This window comes from Tigriopus californicus, chromosome 7, assembly GCF_007210705.1.
Source record: "Tigriopus californicus strain San Diego chromosome 7, Tcal_SD_v2.1, whole genome shotgun sequence".
Lineage (NCBI taxonomy): Eukaryota > Metazoa > Arthropoda > Copepoda > Harpacticoida > Harpacticidae > Tigriopus > Tigriopus californicus.
The window spans coordinates 4257220-4274203 of record NC_081446.1 but is presented as its reverse complement, the minus strand read 5'-3'; the positions used below and the strand labels follow the sequence as shown (position 1 = coordinate 4274203).

The 16984-nt window shown below is 43.0% G+C and overlaps 1 protein-coding gene and 1 long non-coding RNA gene across 7 annotated transcripts in view; one reads left to right on the top strand and one right to left on the bottom strand.

Annotated features, from left to right (window-relative positions):
• Nucleotides 1–16984, top strand: part of LOC131883202 (leucine-rich repeat and calponin homology domain-containing protein-like) — a 33202-nt gene that overhangs the window by 3779 nt on the left and 12439 nt on the right. The gene's annotated exons all lie outside the window — the stretch shown is intronic.
• On the bottom strand, nucleotides 8214–11349 carry LOC131883203 (uncharacterized). The gene is made up of 2 exons (XR_009373595.1): nucleotides 8768–11349; nucleotides 8214–8672 (listed from the first exon to the last, which is right to left on the bottom strand). It is a non-coding gene; the product is annotated as an uncharacterized LOC131883203 (long non-coding RNA).

Genomic DNA, 16984 nt, shown 5'->3' with positions numbered 1-16984 from the left:
TTGATAGCGTGTTTGTGTGTGGTACTACGGGGCTAAGGAGGGTCCTCACGCCCACCCACTAAAGAATTATAGCAAACGAAAGCGAAAGAAGATGAATCACAAAAATCCTTGGACTGGAAAACCGCTCGTCGATCTTCATTCAGAGCAAGCGAGAATTTTCTTTGGAATAGGGCAGCTCTTCAATTTATATTCCATTGACCTTCGGGATGAGTAGGCACCTCCCCCCTGCACTCATGCACTCCTGCACTCCTGCACTCCTACACGAACTAAACCCTTGTTCTGACCCTTATGGAATAGTTAGAACGTAAATCATGTAGAGTTTTGACAATGGACCATCTATTCGGAGCACATATAAGATGGAGAGATCTTGTACTTGTGGATGCTGACTCTTTTAACAAACCAGCTTGATTTGGGATTAATGGGATCCATTATTCAGAATTGACAAGATATACGCGGCTTTTGTTCATGGCTTATCGTCCTGTTTGATCTTGGTGGAAGGTTCAAAGCTCAGAGGATTTCACTACAAATTAATTAACCAACATAATGGCTTTGAATTTTATTTTCCATGGTGAACGGATACTAGCAAACTTTGACACAATGAATGAAGTTATGCCTATGACCTCAGTTGCAAATACCCTCTACTAGTTTGTGTTAACTTGGCGTGAAGTTGCGCATTTCACCTCTTTTTCAAGTCATTCTTGCATTCAATAGGTAACTGGATAAATCCGAGCCATGAAATTTGTCCTGAAGGCCAAGTTAGCCTTTGATGAACAAAATAACAAAATAAGCCGTTCATCTAAAGAATGGCCCGATTTAAACGTGATGGCGTAGAATGAAACGATGAAGTCCTTCTTGATCGGATCCCCAATGTCGTAAATATGATCATAAGAACATGAATATGGTTTTCTTGGTGGATGTTCATGAAAAATCGTATAAATTAGAGCTCGATTAGTAGAGCTTGTCAGAACCCAAGCACGCAAGTCATACACACACATGAAAGATTTTGGATTGGAAACGGTTTGGTGGCAAAGCTTGGAAGCCAATCAAGACGAGCCAGGTTCTCTGGCATTCATGAATGAAAACCATATTTGGGTGATTCTGTGTTAACTTGGACATTTACTGTTCAGCAACAACATAATGTGTAGAGCGTGATAATTTAGGTAGGCAAGTTTTGCTTTACACTCAATCATGGAGTGATTTTCTACAAAGAGTCCATTGTCATTTGTTTGAAGCAGACGTTTTACTCGTACCTTTTGTCATGTGAAGAAGGAAATGTGTTGCAGCCCAAAAAAACACCTGTTGTAAGGTTGTCGGGGCAAATTTCTCGCTGAAAATGGCAGACATGCAACTTGGCGTCTTACGTATCATTAACTTGAGGCATTTGCCTGCGTTTATGCGGAGTAGAGGCCTTATAGTTCACTCAAATACTTGGGTGGAATGCATTCATACATACATACATGGAGGCAGTAAAGGCAAATGCAAACAAATTGTTGGTTCGAGGGGTAATCTCATGAAAGCCAACATAAGAGTTACCATGCATAAAAAACGTCATCCGTATGGTCTGACTTTGAAATTAATGACCTCTCTTGGGAGCCTTTTCTCTTCATCCGCCAGATTCGTTTCTCCTCCAGGCACATCACCCTCTTCTCCTTTTTTGCTCTCTTGCATTCCTGCATTGTTTCGTCACAGATGTTCAACAAATGCCGTTTTGATCCGATTTGAGATGGAATTCAAGAATCCCTAATCAAGATTCGTGACCCCGATAAGCCTGAATGGAATGTGAAATAATGAGGATTCTCAATGCCTTTTGTGCTTCGGTTCATGACACCTTTTGCGTTTTGAAATCTTCCAAGGCTTTGATTTTCCTTCAACCAAGCAAGCGGTGCGTCATTTTTATAATAGGAGGGTTCCGTTCGGGAAAGAGTTCTAAAAGATATCAAAGAAAGAGAAGGAGGGTGTAATCCAATTTAAAAGGGGAGGGACGAATTCGTTTTCTGGGAACTTGCCGTCCCTTACGGTATAACAGTGCTTGTGTCTTCCCTCGAATGGATGAAACACACGAGAAAGAGGGGAGAACTTGAAGATTTAAGGCTATTTGCATAGGTCTCAAGAGGGGAGCCTTTTGTCTCCCCAGTTGTCAAATTGCCGTACCCATGAGAGGGAGGAGTTGGGGACATGCGTTCACTTGGAAGGTTTGAGGAATATTTTTTGCACCGTAAGGACTTGCAAATGAATGCCATCCATCAAAGGAGGTGTGTAAGAAAAAAAATTGAGGCTTCTGGGTGCTCAAGACTTGAGCAATGAGGCCCGCGGAGCCATGATCGGTATTATTATCTTCATTCAGGACTCCACCCACCCTCGTTGAGGGCCTCCCAAGTATGAAAAGAACGATCTGGCTAATGTTCCAAGCAAATTATGATAATGAACTTGACTGGTGGACTCTTCAAAAACCCACAAGATCCACGACGAAGGTTTGCATTTCCACGAACAAATTCAATGCTTAACAGAACAATATGCCATCGCTGTTGTTGCCTTTGAGTGGGGATTCATGTCGATGTGTTTTACAATTGCCGAATGACCTCATTATCTACAAGATGCCTTGCCACAATACTCTTTCCATTCCACCCCTCACCAAAACGAACTCCTTGGCTAATGAAAATGAAGTGAGGTAATGCGGAAAGATGTTAAACGAAGAATTCGCTGATTAGCAGTCTTCGATTGTTCAGCCCTCAGGACGGACGAGGGAGGCAGAAAAAAGAACAAACGAGACTTGTTGGAAGATTTCTCACGTCATCAGCACACTCGTTGTCGAATTGGATTCCCAAATTTTGACGTGAGAGAATTCAGAGCCTCATTGTGCTATGAACTTGCCCTTGGTTTTTTTCCTCTTCTCTTCTCTCTCTCCGTTTCCTTGGCCGGTTTACAAAAGCCTTGGCATCCGTCAATGTCGTGGTTTCTGTCATGTCTTGACAGCGACGTCAAATTTATCAGTTATTCCAAGAGTAACAACATGGATTTAACTCTTGTTCATCAATATCCAATGGTATGATTATGGTCTTGTTCCGTGATAATCAGACCTAAGATTGGGCTGAATATCTGTTGTAGTATAGATTAGGCGTTGTCGTGACAACGGGTCTAATTCAGAGGCTACCAGCAAGAGTAAATATTGAACCTCATTGAGAAGCCAAAATGACGTTGTAGTATAATACGTAGTAGTCAAAAGTGACGAGTCACGAGATGTTTACTCAATTGGTCTTGTTGTACATAAATTTCCGCAACCTTGGCTCAAAACTTCTCCAAGATGAATGCATAGCACATGTTTCCAGGACATGTATTGTCCCAGCCCGGGACTTGGTTTTGTGAGGGGAGTGAAGATTATCTCCTGTGATGGGGGATTAAATCTCCATCCAGATATTGCGACTTCCACCAGAAATGGATCATTTATTCTCAGGATGGAAGTACTGTTCAGATTCGCACCACCTTCTTTTGACGCGAAGTATCTTGAATGGAAGTATTTTGCCAGGCTCCGTACGATCTGATTGGAGGAGTGGGTGGGTGTTCTTTGTTGAGTCATTTAATCATTTGGAGCCTTTTAAAATTGATTGTGAGAGCCTCCTTGAAGGCCCCGAAAAGGGTTCGAGAGTAGCACTTGCTCTTGACATGAGAGTGGGAATGTTATTGGTGCGCTAAAAGGCTACACCGACGAGAGACGGAATAGCCAAGAGCTCGAGATGATTTGCTATAAAGCTTTTCGGAGGCGTGTTATGCATTTTTTGCCTCCATATGGAAGACGAGGCAGGTAATTAAAGAAGAGGATATCATCAGCCCATCTACCCACTTGGCTAATCAGGAAAATAATTTATGGCTCTCTCTCTATCTGTTCAAACCAAGCTCTCATGAAAATTTATCTCGAATGGAAGCTTCGCCGGTCAGTTTCCTTCTGGGTTGATTTATGCTTGGTCTCAAAGAGGCTCTTGCTCATTACGAGTAAAATGGCAACCCAAAGTGATAGAGTTTTTGTATCTCTCACTGGCCAAGGAACAATTGGCCGTTCTCCCTTTTACCCCTCGTGTGACCGTGGAATAGATCACTTTCGTCTTTATCTTCCACTGTTGTCGCACAAACAGAGCTTCTTGGTTCTCAAGGATGTAAGATTAGACGGGTCTTACCCTCCCCTCCCTCTTCTTCCACAAACAATGGTGCCCATCCACGTTTCTGTACATACAGTACTGCACAGGGAGACTAACCCCATTGCACGCAACTGAGTTTCTTTGAAGGCATAAATTAGCTAGCTACTGTACTCTCAATCAGTTCAATCTCAAGGATTCTGACAACTACATTATCCGTGCGTTGTATTTTTGCCATATCTCGAGAAGATCTGAATCCTGGGTGTTGGTGGTAATCAACAACAGACTCGACCACGTCAAGACATTGAAGGGCTTCCTTCTTTGCGTGTAGTATTCAATTTCTTGGTGTTTTCGTTTCGTCGGGCTCTTTATGAGTATTATGGCTACGCAGGACTCCATTGTGAGATGAGACGCTTGGAGTAAATCTCAATTCAAATGTCAGTTTTGCGTCAGAGCGGAAACTGAGGAGAGAGGATGCAGTACTTACTTTTGGATGCGTAATATCCATAGCTGGATCCTGTCTGCCCCCTTGTGTGTATGGAGGTATTCGATCCAAGATGCCGCCATTGGAGGTCTGGTGTGTGATGTGATGATCCCTGACCTTTAGGGCTTCTAAACCGCAGTTTCTACTTTTATCTTGAGAACCTCTTGAGTCTTCTTTCATCATCCAAACTGAGGACACTCATTCAGTAACGAGATTTCCTCCTCAGAAGATGAGAGGAAAAAAAGTTCGAATGTCGATTCCTGGGAAACTAGAAGACTAAGAAGTAATTGCTTCCAGTATTGAAACTTTGTAATAGGTTCTAGCTGAATGAAGAACCTAGAGGACACAAGATCCAATAATTGGAGATCTTTTGGACAGGAAGGAAGATTTCACCTTTTTTTGGCCGCCGCTGATTTGAACTTAATCCATGTTATATTGGCCTGAGAATTTGTTCCCAGGTACTCAATCGATCATATCTAATGAAATTTATTCTCTTTCCAGGTAAGAAGGAAAACACTTTGGAATTCTCTTTGGACAAGCCCTCAAAAGCATGGCAGGGGGTCTTGCAACCAATATAGGGTTTGAGTAGAATAGGCCTTGGATTCTACATCATGTAATGATCGATACTGTCTTCACAGGCGAGGCCCTCTTGATTGAGTCTTTGAGTGTAGATCAAACGAGAACAGAATGTTTATGTGTTCCCTCGGTCGGAAGTTGTTGAGGTCCCTCAAGAGAGATTTGGGTGGGAGGTCACTTAGATACCACTTGTAGCGCCGCTAAAAACGTTTCCTCGACAACTGGGCCTTAATGGGGATTGATGGTGACCCTGAAAACGTGTCTTTGTCACAATGCAGCTCTCCGAAATGATTGGTGCAAGTGAGCACCTTTCGGAGTCAACAATAGTTCAATTGAACCCCAGATCCGATCAATACCGTGCAAATGACGAGAGTCCTCCGTTGAATGTCGAATGTTGGAGGCGCCATTAAAGGCAACCTTGATTATGCTCGCCATCAAGAGTGATCAATTCATAATGATTTCGAGACTCCATGAATAATCATCCTGGTGAGAGTGCCAATGCTCGTCGGAAATGAGGGTTTGAACCGCGATTATTAAACCAGACCCGGGGAGCAAACACTTCAGCAGCATCACCGTCTGACTCATGTGTGTACGAGTATTGTGTACACTTCCTCTCTCGTTCTCTTTCCACGGGAGATATCTTGTCTACATACAGTGCACTACAGTGGTACAGTGTGAGTCATCCTCCTCTTCCACCTTCCACGCTAGATTACCATTTAGTTTTGGCCTAGAAACTTGGAAAGAATTGGCGCCATCTCTCGTGCCTCCCTCCCCTTCATTTTCAATGGGAGACTGTGCCTGTACTGAACATGGAATAACGTTCATTCTGTAAATCATTGCTTTGCTGAATGCAGGCTCGGCCAATGAAACAGCTGATACGATTCGCTTTTTCAATGTCTGCGTGGTCATTTCGATATGTACCTACGTATGTGAGAACTTTTTGGCATGAGTCATGCTTATGAATTGGAATGAGGTGAAAAGGTCGAGTTTTGCATTTAGATTCAATCCCCCCCTTTTCAAGGTTCTCGTTCCCGTTTCTTGAGAGTCCATAATCGAATGATGAACTCAATAGCATATTTCCTTGCAGTTATTTACTGCCAAGAATCCTTTGTTGCACCTTCTATCAAAAGAAACCGAACCCAGAGATGAGGGCTTGCCTAGTCTGCACTCTGGCCAGAAACGACAAGGTGAATGCAAAGGGTTGTAAACCAATAAATGAATACCAACCAGCCACATGATGAATTGTCTGTCAAAACATCAACTTGGTATGTAATTGGGTCGGCGGGCAGCTCGTGGTAAAATCAATTCGTTGGACGTCAAACCATCCGGATTTGAATGGCTAGCATTCATTTTCGGCTTGTGATATCTTCCTCACCGTATGGTTTTCATTTTGATTATGATTAAGGGCATTTTTGAGGCCTCAGATCGACTTGGATGTCGTCATTTTGACAGTGCCTGTTTTCACTGATCAGTATTGTACTGTACCTTGGTTTGATTACCAAACAAGGATCTTCATCGCTCACTTGAACGTCAGAGGTCGGCTTTGGTTCGTGTGGTTTGCAATTGCCTCATAATTCCTTGCTCTGATGACTTTTTCATGAATCTTGCCTTCATTGACGTACTATGTACTCACTAATTAGAGGAAAAGGCTGCTGCTGCAAGTCAACTTGGTGGTGAAGAATCTTCGAGTCTTGGCGCTTTGAAAAATGTGTGGATTGTGTGGATATCAGCCGAACTAATTTGAGCTACGATTCTTTGTCGTTTCCTTGGGAATCATTGCCTCCATCCTCAATCAATAGGTTCGTAATTGGCGTTTTGGATTTCATGCCAATATCTTCCTTCGTTTAGGTGGAAACGAGTTTTTCCGAGAGAGTTCTCTTCGGGCATGGAGTTTTGTGCGATCCAATGGATGTAGTGACTTGGTGACTCTCATGTTTTGAAATCATCACATATTTGAAGAATTGTCTTCGCCCGATTGAATTTGGGTCGAGAAGATCACTTCCAATCCGTATTTGGAGATCAATCTTCTGAATGGGTTGAGCCAAACGGCAAGCCCATGAATTCTTGGTTTCGCTATCTTCGCTCGGAATCTGCTTTTACTCTCCGACCAGAGCTACAGCTACGTAGATTGAGAGACAGACAGACCTCTTTGACTGATCACTTGGCCATGTTCATTTGGAATCCATTCAGAGCTCCAACTCCAAAAGCAGATCCTTCAAAACTATTCAAGACGACATCTCTGAGGGTAATAAGTTTCATCGCTCGGCCGTCTCTAGAAGACTCAAGAGTCCAAACCATCTTGAAAAGGCACCTTGAATTGACCTTATCTTTCTCGTCTAGACAGTTCAATTGGAGCCAATTTTTATTGTTCTCTTCTGGTAGAAGCTCATGTTGAACTTCCTAGTTGTGGAAAAAAATAGACCACCCAAAACTTCAGAGTTTTCAGAGCCTTTTGATCCGAGGTTTGTTGGTTGGCTCATCAATCGATTTCGCTGATTCACATCAAGATCGAATTCCTTGATTTGAGCCCTCAATTTTTTTGGCGGGCAAAAATGATAATGGTCTTCCAATCACGAAAGAGACTCACGCTGAGACCCTTCTTCGCCTAAGTACCTAAATAGAGGCCTTTGAAGTGCTTCCAGAACACATCTTAGGGTCGAAATTTATGCACATAATCTGGCTTATCTTCGGGTTGTAACCCCTTTTTAATTCTGGCTCAAGGTCAAGCTGGTACGAAAATGAACTTATTTTTTGTTGATATCATGTTCGAGTGCGGACTCGACAAATCTTCACGGTTTCGTCTCCATTGAGAAAGATTTCCAACAGATGCTTCAGGTAAGAAAAATGTTCTCTCGAGATAACCATTTGAGCATATTGGGTGCAGTTTTTGTCACTTTGGAAACCAGTTTTTGTCCACAAATCTTTGTGGTGACTTCGGATCTCTCTTATGGTTGGTCGCATTGGATTCGGAGTAGAGTCTGCGTCCATGAGGACTTCTAAGAAGCAGAAAGAAGCCATAAAAACTCTCTGAAATGAAAATTTATTTGTGCCTTTCAACATTTCGTGTTCAAACAGACAAGTGAGGGTTTTTCTAATCGAGCATGTCGACCTCTGGGTAGAGGAGACCTTTTTGACGCCGAGATGAACCCGTTTTCGTGACGGGTCTTCTGTAATGAGAAAAGAGCTCCAGGTATGTATGAATCCAGTTGACCTCTTTGATTCGGTTCAATTCACTTCTTCCGAGGAATGTCCAAAGACGAATTGAACAACTAACTGTCACCTGTATCGAGCTGAATAACAAGAGCGATTGGTCCAGGTAGATTGCCTTTTTTGGACCTCCCTTTCCTCGTTCGTTGCGGTCCAAGAAATGAGTGCGATTCAAATATTCAAGAGCACTATTCCAATTATATGTGATTAAGGCTTCCTTTCGCTCGCGTCCGAACCAAAAGATACTCAAGTATTGTGCCTCAAATTGGCATCCGAGTCTGCAATCAAGGATCGCATTAGCTTTGGGCAAATTTTCCTTCCTGCAAACCTTTCAATGAAGATTGCAACCAATTGTTCATGAGATTAGACAAACCTTCGAACCTTCCGAGTTCTACCTTATGCACAGTGCGTAATGTTCACTTCCAACTCCATCAAGTCAGGATACATCGACCAAAGTGAGGCATGACTGGCACAACTCGCTTTCCAAACGCCAATATACACCACCATCTGGTCTTGGTGGAGGATACTGAAAAGGACCAAGTGATCTCGCCAAGGACTTCCTGAAGATCAAATCGGTGACTTGAGAGGAATTGTGAATTCACCCATTTAGCCGTGCTCTATGGACAATAAGAACACCTTCGCCTGTCAAGATGAGTTTCAAAGGTTCTTTTTCTTCCTGCTCAAGAACCCAGCAATTAGGGTTCGTTTACACTTGCTCCAACTAAATTTCCGTGACATTACAGGCTTTTTTGGCTTCTCCAAAAGACAAGTCTCTCTTTGAAAGCCCAATTTTTTGCCTGTCGTTCGCCATCTCCAACTAGGAGAGGTGGAATTTGCAAAATGCTGGAACCCTACATTCTCAATTGAACTTTGGACGCGATCGTTGAGGTGCGTGAACTTTTGCCTGACTCCTAAACCCACTTTGATATGGAACCGTACAGTCTGGTCTTGATTCAAACCAGTGACCATTTGGTTGTCTTGAGCTAGCGCTCGTTTTCACATGGTGAGTGCACATTTACAACCGAGAATAATCTCGGCAGTCCATGTCAAGTCGAAGGAGCCTTTTATTGAACCTTGTCAGGGACCACTCATTCTCTGGAGTGAGAACATCAGTTGAGATGGTGGTTCAAATCCACCATGGAATACCCAACTAGTGGTTTGAAAAGGGCCCGATCATTGCGTCAACACAGAAGCTCCAGTGGTTGAGTGGTCCTTCATGTTGTTCGCAAGATGAAGATTGGCGCCAATCTCTTCTTACGTCCATTTCGCTTTGGCAAGTGGTCACGATATCCTCGAGATCGGCTACCATGTCAGCTTCCCGCAATTTCTCTACAAACCATACTACGAGCAAGTAAGATCGCACAATACACATTAAGAAAGAGGCCCTTGTTCAATGTTCATGACAAGAACGTTTTCGTGCAAGAACCCTAGCATTGGGTTCATACATAACGACGACATCTTGGCTCTGCCCAAGTTCCCTTTTGTGAAGCATTTCAGATTCGACAGATACCAATGGTTCAAATGACAATTTTTCACTTTGAGAGAAGTTAATGACACTTTTATCAGAGTCAGTTGTCTTCTCTCCCCTCCCCTCTTCCCTGAAAAGACCCTTGTGAAAAACACAGCCCCACACGATCGATTTGGAAGTCTGCCTTTAAAGCTGACTCTCCATTTGGGTTTGAGTCTCAGGTAGAAAGAGGCCGAGTGGAATGCTGGGTTGCTGGCTGATACGTGCTTTGGAAACTGGGGAGGGAGTGCGTGTTAAGATTACAGCTTGGTTTGCATGGTTTTGTTCTTCTTCTTCTCTCCCTCTCCTCCTCCTCCTCCTCTTTCTTCTTCTTCTTCTTCTTCTTCTTCTTCTTCTTCTTCTCAGTCAGCACCTCGTGGGTCTTTTTAGTGCGGAGGAGATTCGTTGGCACCAACTTGGGTAGAGGATTTTTTTACTTCACTGGTATTCTTGGTCCTCAGACTTCCATTCACCTGGCGCATTTTGGATTAGAATATAAATGAATTGTTTTCCATGTTAGTCGCCAGGTTCAAGGGCTAAGATTTTTTTTCATACTGGCTTTCAGTACGTTTTCGGTTGTGAAGAGCGTTGCCAAAGATTGCAGTGATTCATATATTATATTCCTTTGGCCCTTCAAAATTTGCTTTGTTTCCCATTTGAGAAACGTACTATTAAGATAAGGCTAATCAACTCAAAACTGAGGCAATGTGAACTAGTCATAACATGACTGATTACTTCGAACGAATATTTTGGCCCGAGTGAAGGAATGTGATGTAACTTTTATGCGTTCAATCGGTAAACAGCGTACATGATGACTGATTTCAACTATGATCAATACTCAAGTGATTTTGAATCATTTAATTCGAGATGATTTCCTCATATGATGGAGGTTCATCAATGATAATGGTTGGGATACTGGGGTAAACTTGCGGAGCGCTTGGTGTCCAAACCTCATTTTGAGGTGTTGTCTTGCCGTATTTTGGCAAGGGGGGTGGCATACCCCCTCGTGTAACCGGTCGACTCATTTCATTGTCTTGATGAATTCGAGGATGGTCAGACTGGTCATAGGATCGTCGTAAAGCCCTCTTCCTTTCACAGCGCCTCCAAAGACACAAACCAATACCAATAATAGCGATCACCACCACAAAAATGAGCACCACCCACCACCAATCGTCTTCCCAATCAAAATCATCGTCGTCCCAATCCCAGTCGTGATCGTGAACATGGTCCTTGGTTACGATATTCACTCCAGGCATAATATGTAACTCGCCCGACATTGTTAAGAAGACTGTTTTCTCCCAGACGAGCAACTCATAAGCCGGAGGTGAAATTTAAAATCGAGTCAAGATAAGCCAGGCCTTAAACTTGGAGGAATACACAGATTCGATTGTGTTTATTACATCCATAAAGCGAGTCAACCTGCTTTAGACATACGCATACGAATACTTCAAGTGCTTGATCTTGAGTCTAGAATGAATTTCAAGTCATGCTTGAAGAGTAATGGCACAAAAAACAACAGCAGCCAAAGATTGAAATATGTGACATGCCTAAAGAATCGGTTGGTTGAAGCCCCCAGCCACAATAGTAGTCTCTAATCTGACCACCCAGCCAAGTAGCTATCCGACCAACTTGAGAGTGAAGCTAAGGCTCAAATGAGATTCTTATCTAGATTTGCACAACTGAGCAACGAAGGCTGCCATTCACTCACGCTCGTCTGTCTTGAGGGTTTAATTTTATTTCATTCACGATTCACCGACTACTGATGTTGAAAATCATGAAGCAATTTTTCTCTCGCATCATCATCATCATCGATTGGAACATTTCTAATGCATCTATTTGAATCAGTTTCGAATCGATTGCATTTGCCGCCAGGTGCGTCGGTCGCTCCATGTCGTTTTCTACCGACGCGCAATTTGGCTAGGGAAAGGTCATTGAAGATAAATCGTCGACAAATTCCATTAGTCCTTTCCCCTATGGGGTGAAGCTAGTAATTAATTCCCCCTCCCTCTGTTCCAATATCCTGTTTGGCTCAAAGGTACCTTTGGTCTAGATCTTCATGTTGTGTTATTTCCCCCTAAAGCATTATCGCGTTGAAATCTCCTCCCTCTGAAAGGCTTCCACAAAACGATGTCCTTTTCCATTCGCTTCCAAAATGAAGAAAAAGAAGTGATGTCGTGCCTTATTTGGAAGGTAATGCTCAATCCAATGGGAGTGGATGTCTTCAGAATTTTGGGCTCAAAAGGAACGATAAAGAACGTGTACCTAGTATATGTCGGGTATGTCCTTGGTTTCTACTCGATCTTTACTTCCTCGCTCGAAAACGATTTTCACGACTTCACGCAGTTTGTTCGTGCCATTTCGTTGACAAACTTCACATTCGGGATAAGTCAGAGAGATAAGCCGAAAAGGCGGTTCGATCAACTTCCATGATATAAACCATTGAATGCTTGGGCGTGGGGGGGGGGCGTTAATCAAACGTTCTAGGCCAACTTTTCGCTTGAAAAGAAGGGCCCGTCATGATTGCACGCTTCATTTACTCTTGTTGACCTTAATTTTTCAAGAAGTTCAGTTTCTTTTCTTTCGGGATTCCCTTCATTGAATTCCAATCGAAATCGTCGCTGTCAGTGCATGGCCTCGATAAGATCGTTTTTGTATTAATCACTCACAAATTTAATATCAGCCTATTTGGCACCTCTTTTGTTCAAGCAATTGTGTTATGAAAATTTCCACGCAACAACATGATGACTTTGGTAATGAGCTGATTGTTAAAGAGTTATTGTCAAGGTTCTTACCCTTGGTTAGTAAGTAGCCTTAGGTCGCACGAGAAATCCATTAGAGTGCTTCAAAGCCCATCGATTTGTTATCGCATCCAGTCATTGCCCTGAGGATCCATTAATAATAACAAATGGAAAGGTTCGCTAAGCTAGACAGACTCGAGTGAATGGCCCCAATTGAAGAGACGACAAGAACAAGAGCAAGACGATGGAAGGAATCATCTCCTTTGAGTCCGAGAGAGATGTTCTGATAATGGGAGCGATTGAGCGCTGTTGAATTGAGGTTCAGACGATCTCTCGGGGATGATCTTGTAGGATTTATTATTTGGCCCAAGCATGTCAGAAGGCGAGATATTGACCATAAACTACCATTTGGCTCGTGTCCAAGTCGGAAAACGAATCAATTTGTTAACGATAACTTATCCAAGGACGGTACGACAGGTTTGTAAATAAAATGATTCATGTGAGTTGTATTGCCTCATTAAGATTCACCGGGAAGCGACAATTAAGCTAGGAAGAGACTCCGATAATCCCTTTCACTTTGGAGTATTTTTATGCGTCTGAAGGGTTGGAATTTTTCATTCCATTGGGTTTGCTTAATCACTATCGGATGTGATGGTATGGTAGGGTATTATGAAATGATTACTAGAATATTCAAGAGGTCCGTAATGAATTCTCAAAACTTTCGCCCGAAATCAGCCTCGAGTAATGCCAAGTTTGTGGGAGGCCTCGTCATTTACTTCGGCTTCTGGCCAATTGTCGCGTTGCCATATGCCATTGTTATTAAGTAGGTGGTGTCTGTCATGATCAAAAGAGTTCATTTTGCCACGGGAAATGGTTCCCGCCCCTCCAGCCACCCAATCCAATTGCAATCAATCGCACCGTGGAGCACTCCTCCATACAAGGTTGTTTCATACTTTTCACAATTGAAATAGCGGAAGAAAATTGGATTTTCTACTGCGAACACACGTGTGTGAGAGCCCATTTCAAAAGAGTCGAAAGAAGACCTCCCTTTGAGATCTTGGCCGGAAATCTCCTGGAAATTCTGCAACGGTAAACATTTACGTACTCACAAAATGAAAAGAAAGGCTCCATTAAGCTCGTCTTGCATTGAGACAACATGCCATCCATTCAAGTGTTGGCGGATCGATTTTTTCTCGACCTGTTCCCTCGCATTTATTTGCTTGCATTTTCCCCTCTGCCTTTCCATCAAAATATGCTGTCGCAAGAGATTCTTGACAGCTGGAGTTCAGCTGTTGCTAGGTTGGAATGGTCTCCCTTGATGAAGGGAGAAGGGACCCACCCACCCAAGTGTTTCACTTGCTGTTTTTTTTTTGCCCTGGAACTGGAAAGCTGTTTTAGTGAAAGGGAGCCGACTTCAATGCTCATCTCTCACTAGCAACTAAGGCTGAAAAATGAGGGAACCAAACGGCTTAATGTGCTTTTTGCCATTTTTCCATTAGTATAAAAAGACTGCCTCTGAGAAAGATTCAATTACGAGAACGTGAGATCTTTCGTTGTTGGTAACCCATTTGTATGTAAGATGTGCTAGGGGGTGCATTTCCAATTAAGAGCCAATTTTTCACCCCTAGCAACAATCCCCCAAACGGAATGGTTCCATGTTCCTAGGAACCTTCTCTTCGTCGGAGGATCACCCAAGAATGTGAACCCAAGTGTGTATATGTACGTGGGATGTGGTGGTGCATGCCGTACATTCAATTACTCGACCAAGCGAAAGAAGCAATTCCTAATACGAAAGAAAAACTTTCCTCTCAGGGATGATGCTTCGGCTCCAAAGGAACGAATGTTGGGGTAGCGAAAAGCTTATTTGTAGCTACTGGCAGTGCACTAATACTAATACCCTTTGTACGTTGACCTCCCCACCAAGAGTTTCGTCTCTTCATTATCCCAAAAGGCCATTAGGAGGAACGAAAGTCTGTCTGTCTCTTTTGGGAACTCTTGTGGTGATATCAGTGGCAAAGAAAGTCTTGTTGGTGAGAGCTGCCAAGTCTCAGGATTACCTTGCTTGATGATTCAGCATCGTCTCAGGATCACGATTCGACTCAAATCCTGGTGGACGTGTTTCAAATGGAAAGTGTTCCACGAATGACCGTTCCCAAAGCTTCAGCAGAGTTCGTTGACATGATTGCGTCCGCGCATCTTTTATTCGTTTGATGTGCCGGCTCATCTCACTTTCCTTCTGCTTTTGCTTCTCTCCCTCCACCCTCGCCATGTCTTCTTTTGCTCAGCTGGAGGTTCGTCCATCTTTCTCCCTCTTTCGGGTCCAATCCTCTGTGTATTGTTCCTGGCCATTGATCCATCGTCTTGGTCCATCTATCCATCCACCCTTAGGAACACGATGACGTTGGATGATCATATTCATACGTGCATACATTTGTCACGGTCCAATCCTCAATGGACCTGTTTTTTGACTTCCACCTTCTTTGGGAACATCACGTCAACAACAGGAAATGGAATAGGTTTCCACTTTGGGGAATGGAATTGGATGACCATAACGGGGAGAGACGTGTGACAAGTTCTTTGAGCCGAGGATCTTTTCTCGCCATATATGTTTCCCGAATTTCTGTAATGGGTCCATTACTCCAATGAGTCAACCCTTGGCTGTGGAACACAACTCGTCCGTAGCGAAGGATGAGTGTGTGTGTGTGTGTGTGTGTGTCTGTGTGTGGAACACATCCATGTATGATAAATGAGTCCTGATTTCCCATGGGTGACTAGGAACTTGGCGAATTATCTTGTGTGCTAGAGTTGGACGATTTAATGCACATCACAAGCAAGACTCTCGACTCCGGATGAACAAGAAGAGTAATTAGAGATCTTGATTTGAGCCCAATCTTAAGATTCTTTGTTCGTGCTACCACAAAAATCGATTGCTTTGTGCCGTAATTGAACAAGAACAGTAAATTATATTGAAAGGGGGAGGCAATCAACTTTCACTCACATTCTCTGCAGGATTGATGCCCAATAAAATTCGAACTGCATTTCACCGTGAAGTATGTCCCAACTTTTTAACCTTACCCGCACTTAGTGACTTACTTACTTACGGTACTCTTTTTACGCCCAAAGGAAAGTTGCTCCGTCACTATTTTTAAAATCCGTCTAGTAATTTGATGGATTGCCAAGAGATTGCTCTGATCTATCTGTTTGCTCATGATCTGGTTCAAAGTTTCATGATCGATACATGACTTTCCAGAGTGGCTTCAGTTTTTTGTGGCATGAGCAAGTAGACAGTAAATAATGGTTTCAGCTGCATATGTCGTGCATTAATGATGATCTTGTACCAGTTCAACTGACATGATGGTTGATGTTCATCCATAACAACAACAACTACAAAGCTCACACAATTGTTCACTCTATCTGGAAAATATTTTTCCAGAGATGGGAAAAAAAGAAAACCAATCACTTGGACTTTCTCTTACACCTCCATTGGTCTCTATTCATTCACCCTGCAAAAACACATACATCAAGCAAAGATCCTGCCCTCTCCATCACCATTTGCCATGGGTTTCCGTGTTTTCGATTCGTTCAATGGTCGGAAGAAACCATTGGTGCTCCCACCAGTTGGTTTGTGGGGCAATAATCTATGAAATATGCAAATGTTGCTTCACATACTGGAAATTACCCAAAGTATTATGCACTTCCAAGAGTTCACCCTCTGCCTCTTGGATTAATCGTCGCTCAATTCTGCTGTTCTTATAGTTGGATATCAATCAGGAGAATATCAGAAGAAATCCTGTATTTGGCGATTGCCTATCCAAGGACCTTCTCTTCCAATTCTCAGGTTGTGATGAACTTGAAACTTATATGGGAGATATCTTGGTCAGTATCTGACGATATGTCAGGACAAGAAAGTCTTCTCCTACCGACTCAAGATTGTAGCCATCCGCGGGAGATTCAGTTACAGCTTGCATACATGTATATACTGTACAAGCAAGCTTCAGCTTCCACGATTAGCTGATTGCCCGTGCCAAAAGGTCATGTTGCGTCTAATGAGACCTTTTTCTTGCTCAGTGACTAACCCATTATGCTTGCTTGCTTGCTTGCTCGCTTACCCTATCGGCAAACAAGTGACTTCACTTGGATGGCAATGATGTTGAAAATCTCGGGATGAAACTCAAGATCATCATGAATATTGAAGGATGGGCTTGAGACATCGCACTTCGTCATGGTTCATAGATGGTTCCTGAATCCATTAAAAGTCGTGAGATTGCATATTTTTGTCCAGAGACACCCCTTTTTTAACTCCCAAGTGTCATTTCTATTCCTCGACGACAATGGTCGTCTGTTT